Raw genomic sequence first — 17471 nt, 5'->3', positions numbered from 1 at the left:
TCCTTTTCGCATGCAATGCTTTTGGGCTGAACATAGTGACTTCAAAGATATTGTTCGTGCCTCTTGGTCTAAGCATATGCAAGGTACTCCAACTCCAATGTTCATTGTTATTAGAAAATTAAAGCGGCTGAAGGGTATTCTTCGAACTTGGGCTCGATCTGTTTACCCTCATATTGATAATGAGGTTGGGAAAATGAAGGCAGCACTGGACTTGATTCATAATGGCATAGATAAGGAAGGAATGGATGAGGATCGTTTCAATCAAGAGCTGGCTGCAAAGGTGAGCTTAAATAAAGTTATTGCTCTCCAAGAGAAATTATGGGGTGAGAAGTCTATAATTAAAAGGCTCAAGGAAGGTGATCGTTGTACCAATTTCTTTCATCGGTCTACTAAGATCAAGAAAAGCAGAAATTTCATCAGGGAAATTCTAGACAACCAAGCTCATAAACTACTTCACATGGATGCAATTGGTAATTATTTGGTCTCCCATTTTGAATCCTTCAGTAAGAAAAGAGGATCGATTAGAGAACAGATGCATGTTCACCGTGACCTTAGGAAAACTTAGTTGAATACAATTATGGAAAGTGAAAAGGGGTTTTGGTCTTGATATTTTATTGAATAGTCCTGAAGGGAAAGGTGAATGTTGGAGAATGAACATGACTTCGAATGGCTCAGTGGAGGATGGTCAAGATTTTGGTCATAATCCAGGGGGAGGAAGACTGCCGGACAGGGGCAGGCAACTACGTCTCACTGACTACTGGAAACCCCAATCAAAGGATGATTCAGAAGGGGTTAGAGATGGAGGTGATGATCACTTTGAAGATGCTCTGAGACCTATGGAGGATGACAGCAGACAAGAGAAAGAAAGAGCGAAGGGTGTGAAGAAAACTTTCTTTACAGTGGTGGGTAAGGCCCTACCGGACGTGGAGCAGTTGCCAGAGCCAATACATGCTGGGTCGCACACTAAGATTATCATCCCTCAGGATACATATAAGGAGAGGCTTGAAAATTTTAAGTTTGCTCTGATAGTTCAGGCAAACTTCAGATTTTTGTCTCTGAATGATATTCGTAAATCTGCAGAAGAGGGATGGAATTTGAAGGGGAGAAATGCCTTGGCTCCTATGGGAAAAGGTTTCATTTTATTCCAGTTTGATTTAGAAGGGGATATGACTACCGTTTGGGGATAAAACCTAATCAAGGTTAGAGGACAATTTATTCATTTCCAACGTTGGAAACCTGATTTTGATGTGCATGAGGTGAACAATCCAACCAAACTGATGTGGATTAGATCCCCAAACCTCCCTTTGGAATACTGGCATGAGAAGATACTATTGACAATGGCCAAGGGGGCGAGAAGACTTGTGGCCCTGGACAGACGTATCAGATCAGCGGCAATGGAGAATTTTTTACGCGTTCAGGTAGAAGTGGTAATTGGGGCAAAAAGAGTGGAAGAAATTCAGGTGGAAAGAAAGCAACCAGGAACGGGAGAGATTTTTTGGTTCAAACAGTTGATCGTCTATGAAGAAGGGTTAGCCAAGTGTGGTTTTTCTAAAAAAATCGGCCACTCTCTTTTCTAATGTAGGGAGAAGAAGGAGGTAGATGCTCGAGATACTGGGGCGGCGGCCATGGAGAACAAAGGTGGTGTAGGGCGGAAGTTCAGTGCAGAACCCTATTATGGGAACAAATCAAGATCAAATTGGTACAGCTAATGGTCTGGAGGGTCTGGATTGATACACTCAATCAGTTCTGAATTTGGGTCGGAGGATAGGGCGGATATGGACCACATATCCACTCCAAGAGAGGAGGCTGAGAACGATCAGCGTAGAAGTAACTTCCTCATCACAGAGGAGGATGAGGCTCTTGACTTGGATGAAAATGGCTAGAGGGGTCATGCTAATCAAGGTCAGAATGGTGATCAAGGAGATGGAAGGGATGAGAGGCACGAGATTTAGCTCAATAATACAAGGACTCATCAGTAGCACAGGGAGGGGCGATGATTGTGTATCATGAAGATGTGGCAAAGGTCGATAGAGCTACGAGAGAGCTCGAGAACACTATGGAGGGTAGAAGATAGCAAAAGGGGAAGTTCACTGCCCATCAAGAGCAGGCTGCTCGAAAGTTTGACAGATTGGCACTTTTAAAAATGTGACTATGAAGATTTTATTTTGGAACATTAGAGGAATGAAGAAGAAGGCTGCTAGATTGGCCTTAGGGAATGTCATTAGGGTGAATTCCCTGGAAATTATTTATTTAGCTGAACCGATGCAGGAGGTGCAGAAATTTCCGAAGAGATTTTTCAATAATCTTAGTTTTGATGCAAACTTCATTCACAATGAAAGGCCGAATAAGGTTCCAAATCTGTAGGTGATTTGGAGAAGGGGTATGCCTCAGTTGCACGGTGTCTCTTGCTTTGATCAACACATCACCTTACATGTGTGGTGGCAGATGAACCAGTTTGTTTCGTCCTTCGTCCATGCAAATTGCTTCAGGGCTGCTAGACGAGACCTGTGGAATAATTTGGCTGCAGTGAACCCGAGTCAAGGCACCCCTTGGTTGGTGACAAGAGACTCTAATGCTACGCTGTAGACTTATAAAAAAAGAGGCCCAAGATCTTTCAATTTGGGCTCTGTGGCAGAGTTCAGGGCGATGGTGGATGGTTGTTCCCTTATTCAGATTCCTTCGCAAGGCCACAAGTTTACTTGGACAAATAATAGAAGAATTGGTAATGTAGTGGCGGTGCTGGATAGAAGCTTCTGCACTGATGCCTGGACTTCAGTGTTTCATGATTGCCACCAAAAAGTGTTATCTAAAAGTGTGTTTGACCATTCTCCACTGTTGGTGGTGTCAGAAGCATCGGTGAAGCCCTCTAACTGCCCTTTTAGGTTTCAGAGGTCTTGGACTAACCATGAAAATTTCCTAAAAATTGTGAAAGATTCTTGGGATGACTGGATTAGCGGATCAGGTCTCTATGTTTTCAGTCAAAAAGTAAAAAGGTTAAAAATCGTGATTAAGGAGTGGGCTAAGGAAACGTTCCCCAATGTGAACTTGGAAAAGGAGGAGGCGCTAAAGGGGCTGGAGGAAATTCAACAGGAGATTGAGGAGAATGATATGAACGACCAGGTTTTTGCTCGTGAAGCCGATACGAAAACTAGGTACTTGAAGGCACTGGAAGGATATGAAATGAAAAAGCTCGGATTAGATGGAGAACTCAGGAAGATAGAAGCTCAAAATTCTTTCATATGGCTATAAAAGTGAGAAGAATGAAAAATACCATTAGAAATTTGAAAACAGATGATGATCAGATTATCACTGAGAAGATGCAGATGGAGGAGTTTATTAAGAGCTACTATGAAAATTTTCTCAAAAAGTCATCTATTGTTGATCACATGGAAATGCTGGACTGTATTCCTACTGTGCTGGAGGACATAGATAGATGGAGGATGGATGCTATGCCATCCAATGATGAGATTAACAGGGCGATTTGGGACCTTGACCCAGAAAGCTCCCTAGGTCCAGATGGCTTTCTAGGTACATTCTATAAATTTTACTTGGACATAATGATGTTTATAATGCTATTAGGGGCTTCTTCAGCAAAAGGCCAAATGCCCTATGGTTTAAATAGTAATCTATTGGTGTTAATCCCCAAGATTAAAGGAGCAAACTCTTTAGATAAATTTAGACCCCTATGCATGGGCAATTTTTTCTGTAAAATTGTCTCTAAAATCATGGCTTTGAGACTATCAGAGGTGATGCCTCGTCTCATTTTGGAGGAGCAGGGAGCATCCCAGAGAGGAAAAATCATTCATTCCAATATCACCCTCGCCTCAGAGTTGTACAATATGATGTTCTCTGCGACCAGAAGGGGTGCTATGGGGGTGATCATAGATATCCAGAAGGCCTATAATACTGTTGATTGGGATTTTATTTTCCATGTGTTGAGAAAGTTTGGGTTTTCAATGAACTGGATTCGCTAGGTGCACCAAATGTTGGTCTCTGCGAAGATCTCAGTAATGTTCAATGGTGGCCCGATTGGATACTTTAGAGTGGAGAGGGATTTGAGACAAGGAGATCCTATTTCCCCTATGCTGTTCATATTGGCTGAAGAGGTTTTCTATAGAGGATTGAATAAGCTTGTGGAAGACAATAAATTGAAGCCGATTAAGGGCCGTCGTGGAGTGATTATGCCAGCTCATAGTCTGTTCGCGGATGATATCTTTATATTTGCCAATGCATCTCTTAGGTATGTCAGACATCTAAAGAACTTTCTTAACATGTACCAGGATTTTTCTGGGCAGTGCATCAATCCGGAGAAGAGTAAATTGCTTGTGGGCTCGATCTCTACTCAGAGAAAGAGGGCTATAGTAGAAGAATTGGGGTTCCCTCTTTGCACCTTTCCTACAAGATACTTGGGTTGGAGATATTTAAAGGTAGAGTTAAGAAAGATGCTATGATGCCTATTATGGACAAAATGAAAGACCGTTTGGCTAGGTGGAAGGGCAAGATGCTGTCTCTGGCAGGAACAGTTGAGTTTATGCGATCGGTGATTATGAATATGCCAGCTTATAGTTTTGCAGTGTATTGGTGGCCTTCGTCGCTAATTACAACTCTGGAGAGATGGATGCACAACTTTGTTCGATCAAGAGAGATAGACTCCATAAAAAAAATCGTGGTTAATTGGGACCAATGTTGTAAGCCTAAGGAGGAAGGGGGGTTATGTTTGAGAAGATTGAGAGATGTGAATAAAGCTATGCTGTGTAAGACTGCTTGGCGTATCAAGCACGAAAATTCCTTGGCCAATAGATTCTTGAGGGCTAGATTCCTTAACAAACATGGGCTACCTAAGAAGGGATATAGTGCATCTTCCACATGGCCTAGCATTAGAAAAATCTGGAAATTTATTTCTTCTAAGGAAAGATGGGTTGTTGGTGATTGTCACTCCATAATATTTTGGAAGGATAATTGGGTGGGTGGTTATGCGCTGGAAGAGTGTGTGAAAGGTGTGGATCGTTGTTTGCTTGATGGGAAGGTGGATAGATTTATTGACAATCACAGGTGGAGCATCTCTGTGGTAAACTCCTCTTTCATGACAGATGTTTTTAACACTGTTTTACATATCAAGATCCCAAATTATGAGTGTGTTGACTGATGTGTCTGGAGCCTTTCTTATGATGGGAAATTCAACCTGAAATCTGCGTGGGAGGATATTAGAGAAAAGAAGTCGACTACCCCCTGGGCTTCGCTCATTTCCTGTAGCAAGCAACAACCTTGAGTATCGTTTCTAGCATGGAGGGTGCTTCTTGGAAATGTTCCTACTGACGATTTGGTGAAAAAGAAAGCGGTGCCTCTTGCCTCTAGATGTGTTCTCTGTAAGGCATCCGAAGAGACAATGCACCATTTATTCATAGCATGCCCTTTTTCCAGTTAAATCCGGAATGCTTTATGTCAGTGCTTCAACTTAAGATGGAGCCCTCAGGGCTCTCTTCTGGACCTCGGCCAGTGGTGGAAAAGAAATAATAAAAATGTGAGTTGTAAGGAGGCTTAGTGTATGTGTTTTGGTATTGTTCTAGATCACCTATGGAGAAAAAGAAATAACAGGATTTATGAGGGTGTGGAGCAGATAACAAAGTACATCTCACTCATGGTCATTGAAGATATTAGAAGGAATGTTCCTGTAGCGAAGGGAGTTAATACCTGGGCAGACCTGAAGTCTACAGACGCCTGGGATTATCTATTCAGACAGATAATCGTCAAGGCATTTTGGAGGTTTACTGGAGCAAACCCCCTATCAATTGGGTCAAATTAAATTTTGATGGAGCACTTTGGGAAATCCTAGGTGCGTTGGAGCGGGAGGAATATTTTGTGATCACTTTGGTAAAGTCCTGAGCTCATATAAAAAATTTATGGGAGTGACAGGGGTATTTGAAGCTGAAGTAGAGGGTCTGATGGAGGGATTGATGAGGGCCAAGGATATGGACATTCAGTTCTCGTGGATTGAATCAGACTCGAGTGTTGTTGTGTCTCTGATCCAATAATGGAAAATGCCATGGTTTGCTCTGCAAAGGTGGATTTATCTCCAGCCTTATATGAGAAGAATTTCTTGGAAACTTACTCACAAGTATAGAGAAGGGAATTCGGTGGCTGACTTCTTGGCAAGAGATGCGGCAAAGAGCGGCACTTTGGGAGCTAATGTGAATTTTTCGCCTCACATTGGGGACGTTCTTTCTAGAGATGCTGAGGGCAGACCAAATTATAGATTTTCTCAGCGCTCTTCCTTTCCCCCTGCTGATGGCAATGCCGAAGGTGGGTGGATTGGGAGGCGGGTGGTTCTTTTCTTTTGTTTGGGTGTTTGGTTGTTATGTTTTTTTCCTCTTTTAATTTTATGAAATAAACTTTATCCAAAAAAAAGAGGATCGATTAGAAGCAACTCCATTCTTTCAGTGATTCTTCAAGAATTAATGGAGATGACAATTCTTTTCTCACTGCAATTCCATCTTCTAAGGAAATAAAGGCTGTTGTTTTTTACTTGGACCCCTCCAGTGCTCCTGGTCCTGATGGCTTTCTAGGTACTTTCTATAGAGTCTACTGGGATATCATTGGTTTGGATTTGTCTAAAGCCATTCAGAATTTCTTTAATGAGGGTGTTATTACTAGGGGTGCTAACTCAAATTTTATCACTCTTATTCCAAAGGTGGACAATGCAAACAAGGTTGGCCAATTTCGCCATTATGCGTAGGTAATTTTTTCCTGAAATTAATACCTAAAATTTTGGCAGCCAGTTTGGCTTCTCTTCTCCCTCAGTTGATTTCAGAAGAACAAGAGCTTTAAAAAAAAGGAAAAATTATTTTTTCCAATATTGGGGTTGCTTCAGAGCTGGTTAACATACTTTCGAAGAAATCTTTTGGTGGGAGCATTGGTCTCAAGCTGGATATTCAAAAAGCTTTTGACTTAGTAGAGTGGGATTTTCTTTATGATCTAATGAGAAAATTTGGATTTCCCCAGCTTTGGATTGATTGGATCAATGAGATCTTGATATCGACCAGGTTATCAATTCTGGTTAATGGAGGGCCAAGGGGTTTTTTTGGTGTTGAGCGTGGTCTCAGGCAGGGCAATCCACTTTCTCCCATGCTCTTCATTCTTGCTGAAGAAGCCTTATGCAGGGGGCTAAGAGATCTTAGAGAGAAAGGGCTGGTGAAGCCAATTCCTGGACCTAGAGTTACTTTTACTCCTTCCCATGATTTATATGCGGATAATCTCCTTATATTTATGAATGATGGTAAAAAAGAAGTAAAGAGTTTAAAGAAATTTTTGGATGACTACCAATGCTATTCTGGTAAAAAAAATCAACCTTGAAAAAAGTAAGATTTACCTACTATTCCAGTTGAACAAAGGCTTCGTATCAAGGAGGTTCTTAATATTCCCCACTATGAATTCCCTATACGCTATCTTGGAGTTCAGATATTTAAAGGTCGTGTTAGAAAAGATGCAATCTTACCTCTAATGGATTCTTTTAAGGCAAGACTTTTGGGATGGAAAGGAAAGCTTCTCTCCCTAGCAGGAAGAGTTGAGTTGGTGAAGACAGTAATGAGCTCAATTCCTCTTCATAATTTCTCTGTATATCTATGGCCCACTTCAATCACTATGAAGATGGAACGATGGATCAGAAACTTCATTTAGAGTGGGGATATCTCCTCTCATAAGGCTATTACAACTAAATGGAAGAATGTTTGCAAGCCAAAGAAGGAAGGAGGTTTGGGTATTCGTCATCTCAGAGAGGTCAATTTTGCTCTTCTTGCCAAACTGTGCTAGTTCATTAAATCTGATCAATCAGATTTTGCATCTTTTCTAATAGGTCGTTTTATGTCTGCTGGTGGTAACCTTAAAAGGTGTGCTCCTTCCTCTTCTATTTTTCCTAGAATAAGGAAGGTATGGGATTTTGTTTCTGAATCAGAAAGATGGGTATTGGGGAATGGATCTTCCATAAAATTTTGGTATGACTGGTGGATTGGGAATAATAGAATTATTGATTCTGTTGATAATATTAATCTAGTTCGTCAAGATCTATCTGCCTTGGTTTTGGATTTCATTGCTAATGGTAAATGGGAGTAGCCTAGTGCTGCTTCTCCTTTAATGCAAAACATCGATGATCAAATTTCTTCTATCAACCTTCCATCATTTTTGGTTGAAGATAGGAGAGTTTGGACTTTAACTGAATCAGGTAAATTTTCAGTTGAATCATGTTGGGAGAAGTTAAGAGACAAAAACCCTGTTAAGGGATGGTGGCAGCAGGTTTGGCTGAAGGGTTTTCATCCGAGGCACTCTATTTTTAGTGGGCGGTTTATTCATGGATGCTTGCCAACTGATGATATGATTTCCAAGAGATCTATTCCTATGGCTTCAAGATGTAACCTTTGTCACAAACATGAAGAATCTCTCATACAACTCTTCCTACAATGTGAGTATTCTGTGAAACTGTGGTCTTCATTCTTGGTTGTTTTTTACCTGTGTTGGGAGGGCTTTCCTAATATTGAAAATCTATTTTTATGGTGGAAAAGGAAAGTGAATGCTATCCATAGTGGCAAGATCTGGATGGCTCTTCTCATAATTATTCCTTTCCATATTTGGGCTGAGAGAAACAGAAGAAGGTTTGATAATCGGAGTTTGCCGACAAGCTATGTGGTGCATTATATTATGAAAGACAGTAAGGATCTCTCCTTCCTGGTTCCTGTGCATATCAAGTCAATGAATGATCTCCTCATTTCAAAGAAGCTTGATATTCATAGTACCACAAGGGCAACTTCAAATCACATCTTGGAATTAACTTGGGAGGCGCCTCCAAGAGGTGTTTGGAAACTGAATATAGATGGATGCTCTATAGAGAATCCAGGCAGCTCAGGCGTTGGTGGTATTCTTCGTAGTGCATCTTCTTAGATGGGTTGTTATGCAATCTATGAGGGAATTGGAACTAATTTTATGGCTGAATTTGCTGCTTTCTTCCATAGAATACACCGAGCATCTTTGAAAGAAATCAGGAATTTGTGGATAGAATGTGATTCTCAGGCTGTTGTTTCTTGCATCAAAAGATAGAATATTCCATGGTCTATGGTGCTTTTTACAAAGATGGTGGTTCTACAAAGGTTATTTGGACAACATAACTTGGACTATATCTCATTGCTATCGGGAAATAAATACTATAGTGGACAAGCTAGCCAAGCATGCTGCTACTACTCGTACTTCAAAGATTTGGGATGCTTCTCCATTTTTATAACTTATGAGCTTGATTGAGACCTTCAACATAGGTCTAGATTTCGATTTATGTAATTTATTGTCTTCCTTTCTTTGAGTCTCTTTTCTACTGATGGCCATGCCGAAGGTGGAATAGAGACTTGAAGGCATTTGTAACTTCATAGCTGAAAATTATTAATATACTTTTGCTGACCTTTAGTAGAAAAAAAAAAAAAAGACATATCAGTATAGGCTCTATTTAAAGTGCAGGTAGAATCTTTGTAGAGAAGGGGTTCAGTTGGAGCCCATTTGAAATCGTAGAGAAGGGATTCGATTTGAAATTGCAGTGAAGGAACCCCTTTGAAATCCCCCTTTGAAATTGTTAGGTATAGAATATCACGATTTGACTCTCCTTTTCCTCCGCGCTTGATTTCGTTCTCATTCTCCTCTTTGGTCTTTTTGATTTTCCTCTTAGGGTTTAGAGAAATTGGGAGAGGGATATAGCAGGGTCAAAACGGTCTTTTCAATTTCTAAGCTAATGATGTTATGCTTTAAAGGGTACGGTTGATATTATAAGAAAACTAGGGTGGTATCTTATATAAGGTTTGAAAATAGGGGTATAAGATAATTTTCCTTTTTTTTTTATTTTAACTTTTTTCACTTATAAATGAAAATAACTTTACAAGCATATATAAATTGAAGGAGGGTATTACCTGTGGTCATGAGTGCAGATTTGATAGCAGAAGGTGACCAATTGGGATGAAGAGTTTTAACATAAGCGGCAACACCGGTAGCATGAGGGCAAGCCATGGAGGTCCCAGATAATATACTGAACTTCACTTTCCTTTCATCAGTAGCAATACTTGATGGTGAACCTAAAGGTGAAAATGCAGCCAAGATTTCTACCCCTGGGGCACTTATATCTGGCTGCAATATTTTTGAGAACCATGTGATGAGAAAGATTATAACAAATGAAGGAAGGTTCTTTTCTTTTCTTTCTTTTTTTTTTTTTTTTGGTAGAAATGAATGAAGGGTTTTAGTGCAGTGGTTTTAGTGCAATGGTTCATCACATTTGGTGGGAAAGGAATAAAAGAAAATGGGCATGCATTTTTTACACAATTGATCAATTATGTGAAGGTATATCCTTTAAGATTATGAATAAAATTCTTCACAAATTTACGGTGGCCCTAATTCTAAATGAAACAGGCACCTTGCCCTTGCTTGGGGATCTCCCCTAATTCTAAATGAAACAAGCATCTTGCCCTTGCTTGGAGATCTCCCTATTGTCTTGATTTTAATCCATCACTTTGTATGAGTCTTGTGCTTGTTTCTTCCCTCTGTCTTTTTGGTTGCCCCCAACCCCCCTTTTGAATGGGTGTAATTATTCCCCCCCCCCCTACTTGTCTTGATGTCCCCTAATTTTATTTTATTTTATTTTTATTTTTATTTTTATTATTATTTTTTTGTGTTAAGGGCTCCCCCTTTTGGATTGCCCTTGTGGTATGAGGTTTTATTTTCTTTCTTTGTTTTAATATATTTTTCATTCACCCAATATATATTAGGTTTTTGGGGGAGGGGGAGTGGGGATCGTGTGTGTGTGTGTGTGTGTGTGTGTGTGTGTGTGTGTGAGAGAGAGAGAGAGAGAGAGAGAGAGAGAGAAACCTTGAGAATATCTGGTGCGACAAAATTTGGTCCACGTGCGGAGAAGGAAACAATTACTGGGGCAGATGAATCATTTACTACCTCACTCTTCAAGATGTTTGCTGTAGGATTTCTGTTGATGAAAATGTTTAAAATATGGAATGACAACCGATGAAAATATCTGGGTATGCATGGACTATAAATATATCCATTTGGATTGTTTAACATATTTTCTTTTGCTAATCATTTTTAAAAAATACAAGTTAAAATTGGTGTGTCCTGTCATGGACTCAAACCCTCTATGACTAGCAATGAGTGGCAAAGAGGATCCAACAGTTAGGAGGGTCTTGGCATACACCCCAACCGTTGGATATTCACTACCACTCACTACCTCCCTGCAGAGAATTTTTGTGCGACCTATCATGCACTTGAGTATAAAAGCAAGACAAATTAATATAAAATAATATCAAACATAGATCAAAATATTTTATCAATGAAATAAAATTATGATGTATATAACATTGAGTTCCTTCTCAAGGATATAATGCACAAGGAGAAGTAATACCATATTTTTTTCTTTTATTTTTATTTTTATTTTTTTTATTTTTTATTTTTTATTTTTTATTATTTTTTTATTATTTTTTTATTTTTTTGTGAATGAATAATATATTCAAAAGCAAAAATACAAGGAAACCCGAAAAGAAAGAGTGAGGGGGAGAAAGAAAAGAAAAGAGGCCTGACCAAATTGAAGGATTACAAGAAGAAAAGAGATTAGAATGCTCCAAATAGACACAATAAGACAACTCCTACAAGAATTTGGAACAGCTGGAATATTGCTCCCAAGCCTGCCTTCAATTCTAGGATGTTACCTACCAAGAAGAATTAATCGGACATGAAAAACAATGAAAAATAGCCATTTCATAATGAACTTTTTTTTTTTTTTTGGAAAGATTTTATATACGCTGCATGAGAACAGCCTATATAGCTATATTTATGCAGAAGATAACAAACCTATTATATGATGAAAGAAAATAAAATACTAGCCCTCTACAATGCAAAATATCACAAGGCTAACATAAGAAAAGGAATTAATCAATGAATAGAAAATAGAATCATTCCAGGTAACAAACAACATAAGATCATTTGAAGCTTGAAGACTATTGTGAACTTACTTGGTAGAATTCATGTAAGATTTGACCTGTAATCCATTTTGTTCGCTTAAATGTGTTGCAGATAAAGCATATGTGGCAGAAAAGTCCTCCTTAATTCTGTCAGCTACCATTAGTGTCCCTAGAGCGCCAGCTCGCATTGCTTCTTCTCCTTTAGTTAACCTGTCACACACCACAATCTTTCCCTTCACCAAATTACTATCCAAGCAGCCAACCATACAAAATCTGAAACACAAAAGACAATTATCTTCACTTGTACCATGTTCATGTAGTTAAGAAAATGGAAAAAAGATTGTAGTTATTTAGAGAGGGGGGGGGGGGAGCACTTCATTACCTGGCACTGTCTTCATCACATGATGCTATTGAAGCTCCTTTTCCATATACCAATGTATTCTTTGTTCCATTCAAAGTAAAAGATTTAATGGAATGACCCTGACAAGAAAAAAAATAATATTTAATTGGTGGCATTATGAAATTGAAGATGATGCAGTTTCTGCTGCTATATATGAACCACCAAAATGAATCAGAAATTTGCATAATAGGGTGATAAATCACTAAAAATACATATAAATAAAATAAAAAATATGAGAGCAATTTTCTAGATCTGCATTTGGAATGCATTCTAGGTCTTTAATGTGTTAAAAAAATTATGTCAGTATCAATACAATCTTAATTTCAAAAAGTCCACTATATGACCCCAGATGCTTTTAAAGTATAGTCGTATAATTCATTCTATTTAACCATGATTTATTGTTGAGATCTTCAGGGAGTGAAGTGCCTAGACATAAAAGCCTTAAAATTGAGAAGATGAGATGACAAATGTATTTTAAATATGGAAGATTGGGCACGCAACTAGCTTTCTTGGAGGTGCGGCTCAACCAATGGTGGGACTAGGACGCAAGAGTTTGGAAGGTCATTTCGTCGTGGCACATGTGAAGGCTTACAAGTCTAGGTCAATAGAGGAGTTCCTTTCATTTAGAAATTTAAAAATCAAGATCAATGTTATATTCAGTGTTTTATGTTTTGACAGATTGAGATGGGTAAAGCTTATTCTTGGCTGGATCAAAATTAACATTGATGGATGCTCTCTTAGGAATCCACGTATATCAGGGGCTGGTGGATTACTTCGTAATAGTTCTAGTATAATTTTTTCATACTTCACAACCCCCCTTGGCATCATGTCAAACTATAGCACAGAATTTTAGACACTATTTAATGGATTGAAATATGTAATGGAGATGGATATTGAGAAGTTATCGATCAAATGTGGCTCACAAACTGTGGTGGAAGCAGTCTTTAGAAAAGGCATGCCATGGCAATTTCAGTAACAGTTGCTCCTTCTTGGAGTCAATCACATGGAAGATAACGCATTATTTGGTAGAGTTGGGATTAAGTTTGTGGCATATATAATAGCTAAAAAGGAGGGGGGGGTGCAAGATTACAAATCTCTTCAGCATGAACTGGATGCCCAAATTTTGTTTCTTCTGAAATTAGGTGGGAACAAAAGTTAGTTTCCCTGGATAGAGTGACTGCTGATGGTCTTCCCAGGTTGCACTTTCCTTCCTCCCTACTGATGGCAATGCCGAATGTGGGGTGTGTTGGGAACGTTTTTGTTCTTGATGTTTGATACCGTTTAGGTATGCCTGGACTTAAAACTTGTACAGGTATTTCTTTCATTTCATTAATATACTGGTTAACTTTTAGCAAAAAAATAAAAGGAAGGTCATTTCAAAGTGGAGGAAGAGAGCATGACATACGCTCAGCACCCAGTAACGTGCCTAGCCTTTCTAAATAGTGTGTCATGTTTAAATTCATGAGTGAAAGACTAGGTTGCATTTAATATCATTTCTTGGAATGCATAATTGACCTAAACTGCATTCCAAGAATGAATACAAAACGAAACCTAAGGTTGGTGTGGTAGAATGCAAAGCACCAATACCCCATCATCTGTTTTAGTATCTTCGAGGTAGCATATAATTAAATGCATGCAACCTAAATGACATTAAAAAAAAAAAAAATCGAATTTCAAGAATTGTATTTTTGTTTTTTAATGCAAGCTGACATATAATAAATAAATATATATATTTATATGTGTGTGTGATAACAAGTCCAATATCATGTTTATTCCACGAAAATTGAATACTGAAGCACGTTGGACAAATATTTTTGGATATTTAGAAAAATCAGTTCAGTTGGTGCTACTACCTTACGGACTTAAAATAATCAACTCCTCTCTCTCTATAGAAATTTCTCTTTCTCTCTGTAGATTTCTCTCTCCCTCTCTATAGATCCAATTTCATATTCCTCTCACCGAAGATCTAGAAAGTCCAAGATTAACAAAATTAATCGACCTACAATTTCTATAAAGAGGTTTGGTCTCAAATTTGTTGAGTGTATGCAAGTCCAAAGTGCAAGATGTAATGTGCAAGAGTGAATGTGAAGTGAAAGTGTGAGACATAATACTTCAAGTGAGCGGTGAGTATAATGAGTGACTATTTAAGTGTGATGTCATCATCACTAAATCTGTGTGAGTGTATAATGATTGAGTACACATAACTTGTATTTTGAGCTTCTTTCTTCAATAAAAGTGTCGTTCTCTTGCCACCTTACTTCAAAAAGGCAACCTTCAAAACAAAAAAGGGAAAATAGAAGATTGACCAGTACTGCATAATGCTTCTTACCTGAATGACTTTGCCATCCCCAAGGACAACCTTATCAATGATGTGGCAGTCTATACTGCTTGCTGCTACAGATAGAATCCAAGGTGCAAGACTTATAGTTGTTTGCATATCCGGACCACCATTTCCTGCAGCCTGTGATGTGAGGATGCCATTCTCCATGGCATGAAATGCACCAATTGACATGGAATCTGAAGCTAAGTCATCGAAAAACCTTGGTCCTATCGAGATCGAGATGATATCTACTCCATCAGCAATGGCATCATCAAAAGCAGCCAGGATCTCATTTCCGAGGCAACCATATTGATTGCAAACTTTGTAAGCCGCATTTCTTGCTGATGGTATACCTCCCCTTGCATTCCCTTGGGCTAATCCATAGAATCCCACATTAGATACTAAGTTACCAGCAACTGTGGAGGCAGCATGTGTCCCATGTCCATCTATGTCCCTTACTGAAATACTTTCATTGGAGTAAAATCGAGCACCTATGATCTTGCTGTAAAAGATTCATGGAAAATTGTTGAGATGATCTATAATTTTCCCTGTGCTTGACAAGATAATATAATCAATACATATCATATAAATGGAAAAGAGAATTACTTGTTGCATGTAAAATTCTGGCCTCCTTTACAAACACCCTTCCATTTCTTAGGAGGAAGGCCAAATCCTTTGTCATTAAAACTTTCAGATTCCGGCCATATTCCAGTGTCAAGAACACCAATAATCAGATCACTCTCAACACTGGGTAGTCTTTCCACAGCCTTGGACAAACCAATGAAGTCCCAGGACCTAGTTGTTTGAAGTTGGTAATTTTGGCAAGGAAAAACAGATACTACACCTTCCTTACCTGGCATGAGACCAAAGATATCATGATCATATTATCGTAAAACTGAAACATGATTTAAAAATTAAAGATATTGTGTCACTAACTGGCAAGCCTTTGTTTCTCTCGTTCATTGAGTTTTGCTGCAAATCCATTAAAGCTTCTTCGATAGCTTCAAACGAAGTTTTCGGTTATAGAACTACAAAAGAAGATTGATATAGTTGATAAGAATCTCGTATATTGTGTGTAGGTTAATTTTTATGTAACCAAATCATCCGGGATTATATTGAACTGTAATCATTCAAAGTGGTTATATAAGATAAAATATCATTATATATAAGACAAAAGATCATTACAATATTGATATGACTATTATAATATATAGACCCTTATTATATAGGAAGTGAACATTCTCCCAAGAGGGAAAAAGCATCATCAAAACAATCTCATTGTGACCAACTGTGGTATACTGAGCATGACCCATTTTATATATACACTAATGCTGTTGCCTCATGTGGCTTTTGCGAAAGTTAACACAACAAACAAACAAACTACAAAAAATAAAAAATAAATAAATAAAATAAAAATTCAAAACTTTTAAATAAATAAAGAGAACATATTTTAGAAGGGCACTAGATCGATTATCTAGACATATAACTGAAAAGTGTAAACATAATGTAATAAATAAGAGAAAAGATTGTTCTGTAACAAAAGAAAAAAAAAAAAAAAAAAATGAAATGATTGACCCTTCTCTCTAATTCTTTTAGGCCGAGATGTGTAAAAGTTCAATTAATATCCCACAATAGTGATTAGACCTTCTTATCATTTAGAAAGTTTCCAAGGAAGAGAGATAAGCTTCACCATTGAGGTTGTATTTTTGTTTCAGGTTTGACTTCCGCCACTTGGATACTAGACAGTGGGGTCTTTGATCACATGACCTATAACCATCGTGGTTTAACCAATTCCATCCCTTCCCCTGCCTCATCTCCCATCCGTCTTCTTAATGACACACCCTTTCCATCACCCATCTGGGAATAAAAACCCTTGGCCCTGACATTACCCTCCATAATGTTTTCCTTGTTCCTTCATTTCAGTTTAATTCAATTTCAATCAGTTCATTAACCTCTTCTATTTTTCTTTCATTTTTAATAAAAATTATCTTTAGCTGAAAAATAAAAAGTCTTAGGTAGATCTTCTAATGAGCCAAAGTACTGCTTTGTTTATAAATTATATCTTACATTCATAAAATAATTAAAAACCAGGAAAGACCTATTGATTTGATGAAATATATGATTAATATTACCTATCCTCAAGAACTTCTTCTAGCATGCTAAGGTGCAGAGATGTAGGTGAATATTCTGCACCTTTAGAAAGTGCACCCATGTACACAATATAGACCTGCACGACCATCAACTTTATAAACATCATGATCAATACCATGATAGAGCGACCATGATTATTGATTTACGCATGAAGAGGATGATAAAAGAGAAGTTGAGAGATTACTTGCCTTTCTCTCATCTCCAACAGCACCACAACGAATGGATACCCCAACAATAAGAAGAACCAGTAGCAGGAAGAGATGAGAAAATGAAGAAGCGAGGAAGAAGTTAGCCATTGTTGGATCCTCAAGGCCGGGCGTAGTGTGGGTCACTAATAAAACCCTATATATTATTTATAGGGATATCATCTCTATTTGTAACCGAAGTGGTTACAAGTGTAGTATCAACGTCTCTTTTTTTCCCAAGTTGGAATACATTCTGTCTTTGTTAAGTTGAGGATAAATTCGTTATTTCATTTGAAAAGTTTGAAAGAGAAAAAAATAACATGAGGGCATATATGTAGTTATAATTAATAGTTGGCAAGAGCTAGGAAGGGGGATACGCGTATCATGATTTACATTCCTTTCAAATGTTGAAACACATGGAAATACAACTC

At 38.2% G+C, this 17471-nt stretch overlaps 1 pseudogene; it reads right to left on the bottom strand.

Moving 5' to 3' along the window:
• LOC122066540 overlaps positions 1-17151 on the bottom strand; it is a 31833-nt pseudogene extending 14682 nt beyond the window's left edge.
• Between the last annotated feature and the right edge of the window lie 320 nt (positions 17152-17471).

This window comes from Macadamia integrifolia, unplaced genomic scaffold, assembly GCF_013358625.1.
Source record: "Macadamia integrifolia cultivar HAES 741 unplaced genomic scaffold, SCU_Mint_v3 scaffold2450, whole genome shotgun sequence".
Lineage (NCBI taxonomy): Eukaryota > Viridiplantae > Streptophyta > Magnoliopsida > Proteales > Proteaceae > Macadamia > Macadamia integrifolia.
Note: the sequence above shows the minus strand (reverse complement) of the source record. Positions and strands in the feature narration are given on the sequence as shown.